The 14,022-nt window shown below is 39.7% G+C and overlaps 1 protein-coding gene across 6 annotated transcripts in view; it reads left to right on the forward strand.

The window, feature by feature from the left end:
* thrb (thyroid hormone receptor beta) overlaps positions 1–14,022 on the forward strand; it is a 59,827-nt gene that overhangs the window by 17,266 nt on the left and 28,539 nt on the right. For 5 of the 6 annotated variants that reach the window (XM_018750363.2, XM_018750362.2, XM_018750366.2 and 2 more), the window contains exon 3: positions 11,816–11,880. The gene's annotated coding sequence lies outside the window, so the exon portion shown is untranslated. Of the gene's footprint in view, positions 1–5,454; positions 5,584–11,815; positions 11,881–14,022 lie in introns of those variants that run through there. The other variant, XM_018750364.2, reaches the window with a different exon arrangement.

The raw sequence follows: 14,022 nt of genomic DNA on the forward strand, positions 1-14,022 counted from the left end.
GTTAAATCTGCACTCTTTAAGGGATTAGCAAATGTGACTGATTCTAAACAAACTTTATGATTTTTATACACGAAGACATGCATACTTTGTGTATCTGTGTTTTAAAGTGTGTATTTTTTCATCACATTGTTAATGGAACCTAGGGTTGATCCAGTGTTTTTTTTTTAGATATTTCTGAGTGAATGAGCCTTTGAGATTTTTAAAGGAAATTCTTTTCTTGATTTTGCTGCAGGAAGCTTAGGCTCCAGGGCATCATTAACAAAGCACACATTTGTAACAGTTACTTTTTTGGTTTAGGTTGCATTGGGCTACTAATTAGGATTACAGGAAAATAGGCTTAGGATCACAGGCCTGGGAATATGTATTTGAGAAGAAAAGTATGTTTAGAATTTTGTTATACTTCTGAGGAAACACTGCAGTGTATTTAATTGTTGTATTTTTGCAGTAATGATAAATTTAACCCTAAGGGTAAAAAGAGTGAACAGATTTGAGTCACATAGCGATGATGACTGAATATTCCTCACTTGTAGAATATCTTCGGCTCGTCCACTGTGTGTGTGTATGTGTGTGTTCTTGTAACCCTGCTATGTTCTGTGCAGGGTATCTATTATTGCTTTGTCTGATAGCAATGAAGGCCACTTTAAACATAAGCCATTGAAGCGCAGAGAAATTTTACCATTGAAATGTTTTATAACACTTGTAAGTTTTTTCATTTTGAGCTTTGAATGGCTGAATTCCAGTCATGCTCCTTTGTGCAAATTTCCAGCTTTTAATTAACAATTAGCAAAAAGCCAATAAAAAGTGCCGCCCTTTTTTTTCCTTCAGCACTCAGTAGTAATTCCATGAGGACCCTCACACTGTCTGCTAAACTCCAGTCACCCAACCTTGTGTTGGCTTTACTCTGGAGATGTATAAAAATATGACTGTGGTATAATAAATAACCCTGAATGTTTTCGTATTATAACACAAAGGTATTTTTATTTAATTATGTGTTATTAGTGGTGTAAGTTTCTGTTTTGTCGGTTTTTGTGTATTGTTAAAGTAGAGGTGAACAGTTAATAGTTCTTTGCCCAAAAAGAACCAAACCTCATTCACTTCTTTTGCCTTTTACTGAAGTGTTTCTGCAGAATGAAAGTTTTAAAAAAAAAAATTTTAAAGAGACTGCATACAGAACTGGGGGAAAAAACCGCATTGGCGCCATCCAGAAATGTGTGCACTCTGGAAGCTGGACAACCTTGAAGCACAGACGGCAGCTATGCAGGGGGTATGCTGGGGGTAGTACTGAGATCCAGGCCAACGGCCATGTTGGGCTAGCATGGTGATGTACACTGGAAACCAGTATGCCGTGTGAAGTGAATGCACACCTATTAGTAACATGGATCAGGTCACCTCAGTTTGCAAGCGCCCGTACTTCAGTGCAGTTTATTGGTTCCTCTCCTGACTCCTATACTTGGGTTTGTTCCTTTGTCAATGGAAGCTTGAAAGGTGATACTGAAACCCCTTGAGCTGTTGGATTCTCTGCTGATTACTTTAACTGGCAAAACAAAATGGTGTTAAAATGGGTAAGTTGTAAAAATGTGTTTGACTTAATCACTGAAATGTTATTAGCTGGTAGAGTGAATGAACAAAATTAAAGATTTCAGGACAGGTAAACATTTCTGGGGTCTGACCTTACTAGATGGATGAATGTTTTATGCTTTTATTTGACTTTCATTGTTCTTATTGTCTCTTTGTGTTATATGCTATTTGATATAAATCCCATTCCTTGTGGTCATACAACAGGAACTCTTGTGCTCCCCATTTTTTCCTAGACTTTGTAAATAGAATTTCATTGAGTGGCTAGTGACCTGGTGAAGGTCTTGGAGAAAGGATTTCTCATTAAAACTGGGGATAAAATGATGGGATGAAATTGGGAAAGCTGAGCAGAGACAGTGAGTTACTTCTGAGAGAGAGCAAGAAAGAGGGTCTGTCTATGAGTCTTGTCAGTCTTCCTCCAGCCTGTGGTTCAGCAAGATAGGTGTCCTTCACCACATGACACCTGCCTTGAATGGGGAATCGCCACTCTCTGAATGGGTCAGTGTGCATTCCTTTCTCACCATGCATGGACGATTACTCTGCATCCAGGAAGAAGCTATGAATGTTTTGGGATTATTGATAAGGACACCAGCCAGTTGTGCCATTGAGGAAAAGATCCAGAATCTATGCTGTTTTCACAGTGTTAAGGAGAACCAGAAAACACACCCAAATAATTATCTTTTAGATAATGGTCCCAAATTTGTAAACTATATTCTTGATCTGTTCCACTAGATCACATTTCAAAGTCACAGTACAAAACAAAATATAATAATAAATACTGATCTGTAATTGCACATTTTAGGGTCTGTTTCTGCTACGTTTCTGTAGATGTTGTGATTTTTTTTTCTCTGCGGGCAAAGCACCTGGGGTGATCTTAATCAGTATATTTCTCCACAACAGGGTCATTTTGAAGGGGGACAAAACTGACACCAAGATAAGCAGAAAATAAAGATTTTGTTTTTGTTCCAAACCCTTTTTATTTATTGTTGATTTCAGCAGCCTTGGCCATTCAGCATTCCTGTGTGGCCTTGTATGGTGACTGGGCAAACTTAATCTAGTTATAACAGAATATTTATGTTTTCTCTCTTTACTTTTTGGCCTTGATATCCTTCTGTGATTTCTGCTGTTTCATCATTAATGTTTATCTAAGTGGAGCAGGGTCACAAAACCGTTTTTACAGTTCATACTTTTATACAGAATTTGTCATCTTGACATCACTGTTACATTGTCTTGATGTTTTCCGATTGGTGCCATTCATTCATCTCTTCGTTGTCATTCATCACTTTTAGATGCACATTTCAAATTCTCATTGCATGGTTTCAAACCGTACTTTTATTTGGCTTCCTACAAAATGTTTACTGTGGCTGTGGCTCTTGTAAAAATGCAAACTCCATGACCCCATACCTGTGCTGTTTACCTCGTTACATCTGTTTATTTTTGTTATCAACAAGAAATGCACCAAGCAGTGATAGTATGCAAGTCTTCTAGATGAACGTTTTTAAACTAAATTAATTTTTAATCTCGACAGAAAGTACTCGCATTGCTAGGAACGGCTGAGAAGGAAGGCTGCGGTTTTGTGAGGAGTTTCATTTTGTGTGCGGTATTTGGGTCGGAAAAATGCATTCCGATGCCTACAGAGGGGAGAAGAATCTGTTCAGACTCCTGACTTGTTTAGAAAACATTGGGAGGTACTGCTCTTCCAACACTGTGCCTGGGTGTGTGTTTTCAAAAAGGGAAAGTTAGACCCCATTCCCACTCCCACACTCCAAAAAAGAACCCAGTCACTACAGTCCATGCTCATGACATTCAGGGTGAAATGTAGCTCCTGTTGTTTTCCCCAAATTGGGAAAGCACAAATGTTTGTTTGGCTTCAGAAAGGTTTCCAGATGTGTGTGTTGCGCGCCCTCGTGCGCGTGTGTGCGCTGTGAACTGCTTTGCATCACTTCTCTCTCTCACTCTGTAAACAAATTGTTTGCAGTGGCTTTAGTTACAGAAAGGTTGTATGCAAGACTGAATATTCATTTAATACATTAAAGTGTAATTTAAGTGATGATATAAAGGCTGGCGTGTTGGCAGGAATTTTTTCTTGTTAACCTGCATTAAAAACACACTGCAAAACAAAGAGACTGGTACAGTTGGGGTATCAGGACAATGTTACTATGTTTCTCTTAGCCTCAGGCTTAATGCTAACAAATCTAGACATTTACATGAAGCAGCTCTTTAACAGGGAAAATGACTCTATTATGCAATATGAGTTTTTTTTTTTTTTTGTTAATGTCAAATATCAGTTGTTTTTCAAAGATAAGCATGTTCGTATTGAGTTTATGAAATAATATTAATATAATAAAAACCATTATTCAGGGCTGGAGGCTGCCTGCTAAGAGTTCAGTCTGTAATAATAAGGTTAAAAGTTTTTTAAAATACTTGATTTTCTGCTGTCCTCTTTTCTTGTGTTTTGTTTGTATTTTATATTTCTGTTAAACAGATATTTATTCTTCTTTGTTTACTTGTGCTCATGCTGACGAATATGCACTTGAAGTCTGGCACAATAATCATTTTGTTTTATTTTATATTCTGAAGTATATGTGCTGGAAAACATCACATGCAGTTTTGGGTTAGGTTAAATATGGTGACAGCTGTTTAAACTTTTAATCTCCAAGTTGTTAATTATCTTGGACTTATGTATTATGTCAAATCGATAAGGGTCTCTCCAGAGGAACTCCAGCTGGTTCTGGTTTCGTATACACTCAGTCTAGGTTAGAAAAAGAGAGAAGCTGACTACTGGCTGTATCCACATCTCTCCGAATTCCACATGTGACCATGTAGAGAAGGGTGATTAAATGCTGTTGGACTGTGATGCTTTTATGCATATGACTCTTGTGCACACTGCTATTTAATTGCTGCTTTTCTTTCTCATTTCAGCCCAGAATATTCATTTTTTTCTTACCTGTGCACATATTCAGTTTTAGGATTAACTGAGAAAATAACAGCCTTCTGTTCTCTCGACTCCTGAGTTTTCCACATCATCGTCCAAAAGCAAGACGCATATCGAGTCTTCTAAAAATATGCTATGGCTTGCTAGAATATAATGTGTTACTATTAACGCATTATTTCCCTGGTGAGTTCACCTAATATTTTATGAAAGGGTATAATAATATAAATGTATGTTTTTGTCTGTTACTGATGATGAATGAACAAATACCTGTGCTCCTGTGTATTGGTTTGTGTCATGAAGGACTCCAAACTTACAAGAGTTGTGTTAAAACTTGGAAGGGGAAAGTGTTTTGGTATAACCCCTTTGAGGATTCAACAATACTGAGAAGTACTGGAACAAATCTTCAGAAAACCTGTAGGGTTCCAGCTGCAGGCCGGGTGCAGGGCTCAGAACATTTGTTATAGTAATGCCAGCTCCCCGTGGTCTCTGCATCTGAGGAATTCTCCCCATGGTTTGAATGTGTGACATCAGTTGTTTATCTGTTTGTTTTTCTACTCCCCCTGCACCATAGTGTCGGCTGATGAGTTAAAAGACAGTGAGCTTTTCTCCCTCCTCATAGGGAGGTGTAGATCAGCAAGGTTTTTTTAACGGAGCTGCTATCACTCACACAGCTTGGTTCACTTCCCGGCCAGCCAGGGCTCGGCCAACGCGGTGTCCAGGTTTTGGCACCGATACTGCTCCGATCAGCCAATAAGAGGAGGAGACTGGGAGAAAATCTGTGGGCGCCTATCGCTGACCTATTTGCAGCTTGGCAGCGCAATTCATTCTGCTGGAACTGAGTGTGACGGACAGACGTGTCCATTGAAAGATGGGGTGGGTTGGGGGGGTGAACAATTTTTTTTTTTTTTTTTTTTTTTTTTTTTTTTTCCCCCTCCTCTCCCTTCTTTTCCCTCCCCACTTATTTTTTGAGCACATTTTGTACTGAACTTTCTACTGTTTTTCCTACCTTGGACAGGCGTTACAATGCACTTAGAAGGGTGTACCCTGTTTATTTGTTGTTCGTGCCAGTCATGGTAAGTAGTTAAAACTTAGTACTTTCTCTTAGTTGTTGTTTTCCTTTTTTGAGAGGACAGTCTGGAATGTCATGCAGGTTTGGGATTTTAACATTTCCTGTGCCTTTGCCAGCAAGTGTCCCACAGGAGGGCTTGCCACAGTCCAGCCGGCTGCCTGTCCTGTCTGAGTTTTCTCTCACTTGGGGAAAGCCTGATTCTGACTGGAGGGCACTGGGGTGTGTTGTGTACATATGTGAGTCCTAGTTGCCAAGCCCAGGAAATGGTTGTAAATTTACTTCTTATTTATAAGGCTCTTGTTTTAATGCAAAATGTTGTAGCTTTCTGGTTCTTACTAACATTTTATGATCTGTTTCACGTGGTTGCATATTAAGTGTATCATATTTAGGGATATAAGTGAACATCAGAGTCTGTGACTGCATCTCTGATTATCCCTAAAAATGTGAAATGCATTCAGAAGAGAATGCAATTTAAACAAAAAAATAAATAAAAAAAAAAAAAAGTGCCTTTTTAAACCATTTTTTAAATTGAAAGTATTTTAGGAATATCTTGCTTTCAGAGCAGCAGCTGTACAATTTCAACGGTATTTCTGCTTGAAATTGGAACATTTTTCACAAACAGATGAACATAAACACCACTTGTAAGTCACCCTGGACAAGTTATCAATTAATTTCATAATACTAATAAAGAATAACAACTGTGACATTTTTAGCAGGGCTTTAAAGTATTATAGTTCTCATTTTAATAATTTCAGTATGAAGGGGAGCATTCTTCTTTAGTAAAATAACTATTTAAATTCCCTTGTAGCTCTTTAAGTGAGGAAGCCCTATGATTTGCTGCTCTAACTGGTCAACTATTAAAACCAGAACTGCTCTTGTGGTTAACTGAACCACTGTGTCTTAGAAATAATTCAAAGTTTTACTTCTTTTAAATTGCATGAATGGCTGTTTGTGACTTTTTTCCATGTGACTCTTGGATGTAAAATTGAACTCGCATATTCCGTGTGGAACAAAGTTTAATTCCACCACCTCTCCAGTTTAACTACAAAGATGTATAATCATGCGCCAATTAATGACATTTTAGGCAACGACTCACTTTTATCGATGAGCAATGTCATAGCCATTGTAACATCGTAGCGCAACGTGTTACTCACGTGTTCGTAGTGGTGCTGCTGTAAACAAACCTACTGCGCTGCCAGTCATGAAAGTATAGCACGTACAATTATGTACAGTACCTAATACTTGATAATGATAATAAACACCTAAGTTACTGGTTTATGTATTTGCTGTACTGTACTTTTATCATTATTTTACAGTGTACTCTTTCTACTTATAGAAAATGTTTACTGTAAAACAGTACGCTGTGTTACGCCGGCAGCAGTGCCATAAATGTTGTGTTTACTGTGTCTCTTGACTGTATCAAGGCTATACCATCTAGGTTTGAATAAGTACACTGTATGATGTTCACACAATGTCGAAATTGTTGGACGCGTTTCTCAGAATGTATCCCCGTCATTAAGCAACTCATGTCTGTATTATAGTACAGAACATAATATTATAATTTTGTTGTTCTTACCATATATACTCTACCATCTTTTTACTACACTAGCATACATGTATGCATGATCAGATGTTGATCTTTTACTCAAATCTTACCCTACACTATTTTCATTCAGGCCTCTGAATTTTTGTACTTCTCAGTATTTGTAATGTTTTATATTTAAGATATCAATAGTTTAATTTTGTTTTTTTAACTTAGTTTCATTTCTTTACAATCGGTCTTGTCAAAATAATTTAGTTTTTCATTCTTAGTTATCCCCTTCTCATGAGTAGGCAACAGACCTATAATGATTTCATCATCAGCAGTGAAATTTTGGTAGTTCTAGTGTTAAATGCGCAGCTGGACTGCTAAATGTTTCACTCAAGCAACTCTGGGCATGTGCCTCGCTCAGTGGTACTACAGCGGTGTTGAGAGTGGAATTTGAGCAAATTACAGGTAGATGTCCTTAGTAACTATGCCACCTGCTGCCCAATCGCATGTTGTTATTTGCTGCCACATGACACTTGACCACATGGAAGCTGACATTGGTCCGTGACGTCGCAACGCCAAACAAATCTGAGTTATGTACCAAGGCTAGAATGTTGGGAGTAGTAGGGGTTGGGTTATGGGACAAATGTGTAAAGAGAAAGTTGGCCTTGGAGATTAACTGTAACAAATGACATGCAGCAGGCGGACCTTGCAGTGGTCATGCTCTTTCACAACCTCCTGCGGGTGTAGCAAGACAGGGGTCATATGAAGAGACAAAAATAGCACCTGCCATCTCAAATGAAAGGACATTACCTGAAAATTAATGTGTGCTCCAAAATGAAAATTTGTGGGACTTAATGTGCTGGACTTCTGTTTTGATAACAAGGTTCATTTTTGGCATTTGTGGTACATGGTTTAGCTAAGCTCAGGTGACCTATTTCCATTTTCCTGTCCTTTTTTTTTGTCTTGCTTCATTTTTTTATTCATTTTGTCTGAATAACTTATCTTAGTATGCTTAAGTTGTCGTGTTTGTCCTGAACTGTCCTCCCTGCCCCAGAATGCATTGGGGTGCTCTCTGTCTTTTAGTTGATGGCTAACACTTGTTTGAAATGCGTGGACACGGGCAGAATATGAGGGTGCACTTTAAACATCACCCCGAAGCTTTTGTTTTTACTGTTTTATTTGCATGTTCCTGAAAGCAGTCTTGTCCATGATGAGGATTCGGCGCAGCTCAACATGCGTCCTCGCTTGACCTGGCCTCGCTTTCTGCCTCAACTTACAGCTCAGCTGAGGGCATTTTTTTTAAGCATTCTGGGCAATTTGCTGCAGTGGGCGAGTGGTTTGGTACGCATGTGAACCCTGATGGCCAGGTAGTCTCAAGGACGTTTTTGTCATTATCTGCAGCCTTAGTAACTGGACAACAGAAAATAATCTTTCTCTTATACTCATGGCGATAACACAAGTAGCCGATTTATTATCACCTTTATTAATGCTGTTGTTGCCGGTGCTGATGTTGTACTGTAGTACCATTATTCTGCTTTTCAGCTGACACTTTTCCCAAAAACCCACAAATGTTCACCAATTTGTACATCTGAATGATTTGTTAGAGCAAAACTGGGGAATGACTAAAGTGCACGTGCACTTTTCGCCCTTTGCTTCCTTGAGTGTATACAGTTACTGAACAGTGTCACGCAGGCCACTCTCTCGTCTGTCATCCTCAGATCCTGTAATGACTTTGTTTCAGCATGAAGACTCACAGTGAAGGCTTCACTCCCAGATGCTAAAGACATTTATTTTTCCTCTTCTCACTGCATCCTCTTTGTCAAAGCGCCAGTTGTTCCCTTTGTAGTGTGCTAAATTGACTGATGTGTCAGTGCTCTCTTAGTTATGTACAAATGTAACTTGTGTTTAGTAGAAACCAGTTTCTTCTCTAGGTCTGCTTTGCATGCACTCAGCTGGATTCTCCTCTTCTTGGAAAACCAGAAATATTCAGTAATGAACAGCAGAAATGATTTGGTTTCAGGAAGCCCTCGGTCACCTTACCATCCCTTCCCTTTCTATTAGTTTTCTTTAAAAAAAATTTTTGGGAACAGCTCCTTGCGGAGATGTTCGAATCAGAGTGAACAGCTGGCTTGTTTTGGTGGGTGATCTGCGTCAAATCAGCCAGTCATCCATGGCTCTGACAGCGAAGGGGAAGCAGCAGTGCAAAGCACCCTGGAGTGACGGGACACGTGCAGGCCGTGATGTGCCTGCTTTCTGTGTCCAAGCCAAGCCCAATTTGAAGGACAGAGACTTTGTTTTCGTGCTCATGCATGACCGTTATCTACACTTTATTGTCAGAGACGTAAAGCTGCATTGAATATTTCCTAGGTTGTCAAAGACCTAATAACGATCTAGCTATTAAAAGTGTGATAATGGGCATAAATTATGTTGTTGTGTTCCATTGCTGTGGATCTGTATCTTTTTGTGTCGTTATGCTGCGTGTGCTGTGTTTTTCCACCATGTCGCAGAGCTCAAGGTGCATGACTCAGAAGGAAGGGGAAAATGATGGCAAGCAAGCAAAAGTCTCTTTTGTAAGCGGAAATAGTTGGATTTTCAACCTTGCAGATATCGTTTAATCACCATGGCAACTAGCAACCACCAATCAAGTGAAAAGGGTGGCTTGATGAGAATGTACCGAAATAAACGGGGGCATGATAGAAATGGGAGAAATGTCAGCACCTAGAATGTGCTTCTCTGAAGTAGGAAGGGTGACCTGGCGAGACAAAAGGAGACACTGATCGCATGCTTTAATGTTTATTGAAACTCAAGTAGTGTTTTTGAAGTGTTTTTTTTAATTGGAGGATGGAAGGGGGAGTAACAAAATTAATCATTAACACCACTTTTACCATTCATTTTAGGGGAAATAGTTAAACAGAAATAAAATACATCCCCCCTTAAAGCAGAAAAGGCTATTGTGTCCCCACCTTTAATACTTAAAAAGGAAGATTAAATGTATTTGTTTTAGTTATTGCCCAGTTTATATGACAGTTTCAGATAAGATTGTTATGGATAGGAGATTTATCTTGCTACTTTATGATGAATTGCAACACTGGTTATGTACTTAAATCTGACCTAGTTTTTGGTATATCTCCTGCCACATTTTTCCTATGAGATACTGCTTTGAAATAAAAGACTAATATATAAAGGACATGCAAATTTTTGTTTATGTCTGAATTCTGTCATCTGAACAAACATCACTGTGAAAAGCCCAAAAAATGGCAGTGCATTGTAGGACAGGGAATACTGGCTTTAGACAGCTACATTCTGTGAAAGAAATATGAGTCACTGATTCAAAGGACACTTAACAACCCAGTGAGTGCAGAGACTCAAACCAAAATTCTACCAATATCAGTATAACATACCTGCTGAAATTGTGAGCATCACAGTATTTGGAATAAACTTGACGTGCAGCAGAATTCCAGTACCAGTCAACAATGCTACAGTGGTCCAAGTGCATACAGTATCATATATGTATTTATAATAACTGCTGTAACCAATGCTTTCATATAGAGAAAGTGATATATATCTGCATTTATATCAATATGTGCATCAGGTTAAAGTTATTATTCGATATTTTATTGTAGCCTAATTATAGCCTTTCAAAGGCTGTATGAGAACTTTCCAACAATGTTTCTTCTGAAGAGCATTCTCCAACGGGGAAAAACTATTGCAAGTCCATGTATCTATGTACGTACAGTTAATAAGCAAGAAGTTACTTTTCTCAAAGGAGCTTGCATGTTTGAACATTGAAGATGTACACTGAGTCATATTTAATTAATTTATTATGCAAAGTTATGCACTTATTGCTGAAGTAAGGCACAAAGTGCATTTTATTTGGCTGGGCTAAAGTTTACAGAACTTTATCATTGAAACTTGAAGTCTGTTGACGGCAGAACAAGAGACGTGAGCACAGCAAGGCCTAAAATAGCATAAGGTTTCCAAGGTCTGATTTTCTCCAACAAAAATGAAATGAAGCCCAGGTAGGTGGGAAATTAACCTGTTAAAACAGTGCAGGGCAGTAATGTTTGGTTGGGCACTGGAGGACCACGGGCAGTATGTTCTGTTTTTCTTTTGGACAGTGGTTATTGTCATTTTGCGTGACGCTCCAGGTATGTGAAGGAGCAAAGAGTAACAGCAGCATTACGTTGCTGTTAATACTTGTGACACATACTATGTTTTATCGAAATGTGATGAAAATGCTGATATCAGAACGTGCACAAAAATAACATAATATGGACAAATAATTGGAGGCAGTACGTTAACAATTGTTCATGTAGCAGAAGCTTTTATCCAAAGCAATGTACAATCATTGTGCTGACACCTTTGTCCAATGTAACGCACTCACTCAGGAACATATACTCACACTATGGGCAATGTAGGGTGACTAGTTCGCTTGAGACGTACGCAAACTCCACGCAGACAGAGTGGGCCGTTCAGTATTCAGAGATAGCTGCGCTAAAAACCCCAGTGAAACTGATGACGACGTGTGTGGGGAGGGAAACTGCCAAGATATTATCATTATTCAGTTTTTCGTACACAATAACCACGCTGCCTCGTTTTACAGAATTGTACTTTGTATTGAACCGCAACAAAGACCACCGTACATCTACATTGCTTTAGCTTGCCTTCACTTAGAGTAAAGGAAGCTTTTTCTTTCTTCTTCTAGGTGTTCTACAGAAGTGTCTGTCCGGTCAAGTCTGGAGTTTGATTGAAATTTCAGGAGGATCCAAGGTAAGAGTGCAGGCCTCTCAATGTAACAGGCTGTCTCCGCAGGCAATGACATCATAGCTCCGTCCACCCCCTTCTCCACACTCTCACTCACTGATTGCCTCTTGGGAACCTGTGTCCTGATTGGACAAACAAGCTGAGTCGCCCTCTTGTGCTCGGAGGCAAATTCTTTACCCTGGGGAGAAATAATTGTGACTTTATCTATTGATGGGTTGTTGCTGATAATGGCTCTTCTTATCGCTGCGGACAGACTTGATGGAAAGGGCTTTTCACAAGCTCTCAGTTGCATGATCCTGTAGTTGTCAAGTTTTGACTGTTCTGCATTTGCATCTTGACTGTCAGCTTTTTTTTTTTTTAATATAAAATAAGTGTTTTTAATGTTAGTCTCTCTTGGTTCAGTGGATAGAGGTAATGAGCTCATTTCAGTGAGGTACCCTCCAACACGGTCAATCCATTTATTCCTTTAGCTGCATTCTTTTAATGAAAACACCATCTGCTCGCCTTGTTTTCGTCTGCCTTGCCATGAAGATGCACCCGCATTAAATGGCAGGGTTTGATGCCGAGTGGAAATTACCTGATGTAGTGACTCTTCATATCCACAGTGCACTGGTTTCAATGCTCAGTATTCATGGTTAACCGCTTGAAAATGCAAAACAGCCATCCCTGGCCGAGTCACAAGCCTCAGGACGAGAATGTCACCGTTAGCTTCACTTTACAGCTGCACATTTAATCAGCTTGTTAAGTGCACAGGACACATGAGCAATAATAAATTCATTATTCATTTTTGTGTTGTTTTTAAGTCAGCACCTATGATACGAGCATGCATGTAAAATAGCAGCCCAACTGCTTTATTTCCGATCGGTCAAACAGTACGAGGGCTAGCATCTGTGTATGTGTGTATGTACTACGTCTATGCATTTGCGATAACGTGTGTTAGTGTGTCAAAGTGTGTGTGGTTGTGTGTCAGTGCATGTTCGTCTGTGTGTAATCTATATTTGTGTATGGCCACATCTGCCTCCCTTAGCAACTCCCTCCCTGGCCCTTGCGGAGCTGGGTCACACAGGGACAGAGCTTTTGTGAGAAGAGGACAGGGTGCACCACTCGGGGGTGGAGGTGGGAGGGTGGGCTCTTTCCGCATGGCAGCACTGGACTCGTTATTGCTCAGCTGTTCCCACTCCACTCTTCCCACTCAGCTGCAGGGCCCTGCCAGTGAGAGAGCCCTCTGCAGATCGATGGCACTCGTATGGTGTCCCTGGAAAGAGAGGACAGAATACCCTCAGTCCCGCATTGCTAATGAGTCTAATGAGTGTTGAACGTTTGCTCTAGAAATGGTTATTGGAAGGATGCTGCTGATGCGCAAAGTGATGTTCTCAAGGGATCAGGACGAAGAAGGGACAGAAAAATGAAATGGGTGCATTGATATTACAGGTCATCTACATAGTGTATACTCTCCAAAAAATGTACATTATTTTGCTGTCTATATGTGATGTTTTTCTTCTAAACGGATATCCTTAGCGAGGATGCTAGAAACAAAAGCATGAAAATATAAAGTTCAGTTTGGAGTACGCTTGTGTATTGTAGAACGGCTTCTCAGTGGACAAAGGTGGGTGTACGAAAAACCCTTGGCTATGCTTTCTCCCATCTTTATGACCTGTGTTTGCTTGTTGGACCTGGTGTGCTCAACGAGTGTGGTGCACACAGGGAGCCACGGTGAGCATGTTGCTGTAGAGTGTCTGGAGCCGGAGCACGAAGGAGTCAGACACACCGATGAAGCTACTTTCTGCTGCTGTACAGTAGTAGTCAAAAGTCTGAGTCCATTTGCTGGAAATGATTTTTTTCTTAAGCCATTCAATTAACGAGTTAGATCACAGAACCAGCCAACGTGTCTTCTCAGCTTTTCTGCAGTAGTTCCCACACATGCGGGACACTTGTGGCGTGGCTTGATTTGCTTTCACTTTTCTAACCAGATTGCCTTACACAAGTATTAGCCAGGTTTCCTAGGGGTACTCGCATTTTTTTTTTTTTTTAATTATTTTTTATGTAGGTTCTTCCAGGATATGTATACTGCAACCCAGCTGCACAAGATTCTCCCTGATTAATTCCTGTTGTTCTTATTACTGGTTTAGAGATTAATGAAGACATGAG

Source organism: Scleropages formosus, chromosome 23 (assembly GCF_900964775.1).
Source record: "Scleropages formosus chromosome 23, fSclFor1.1, whole genome shotgun sequence".
In the NCBI taxonomy this organism is placed as follows: Eukaryota; Metazoa; Chordata; class Actinopteri; order Osteoglossiformes; family Osteoglossidae; genus Scleropages; species Scleropages formosus.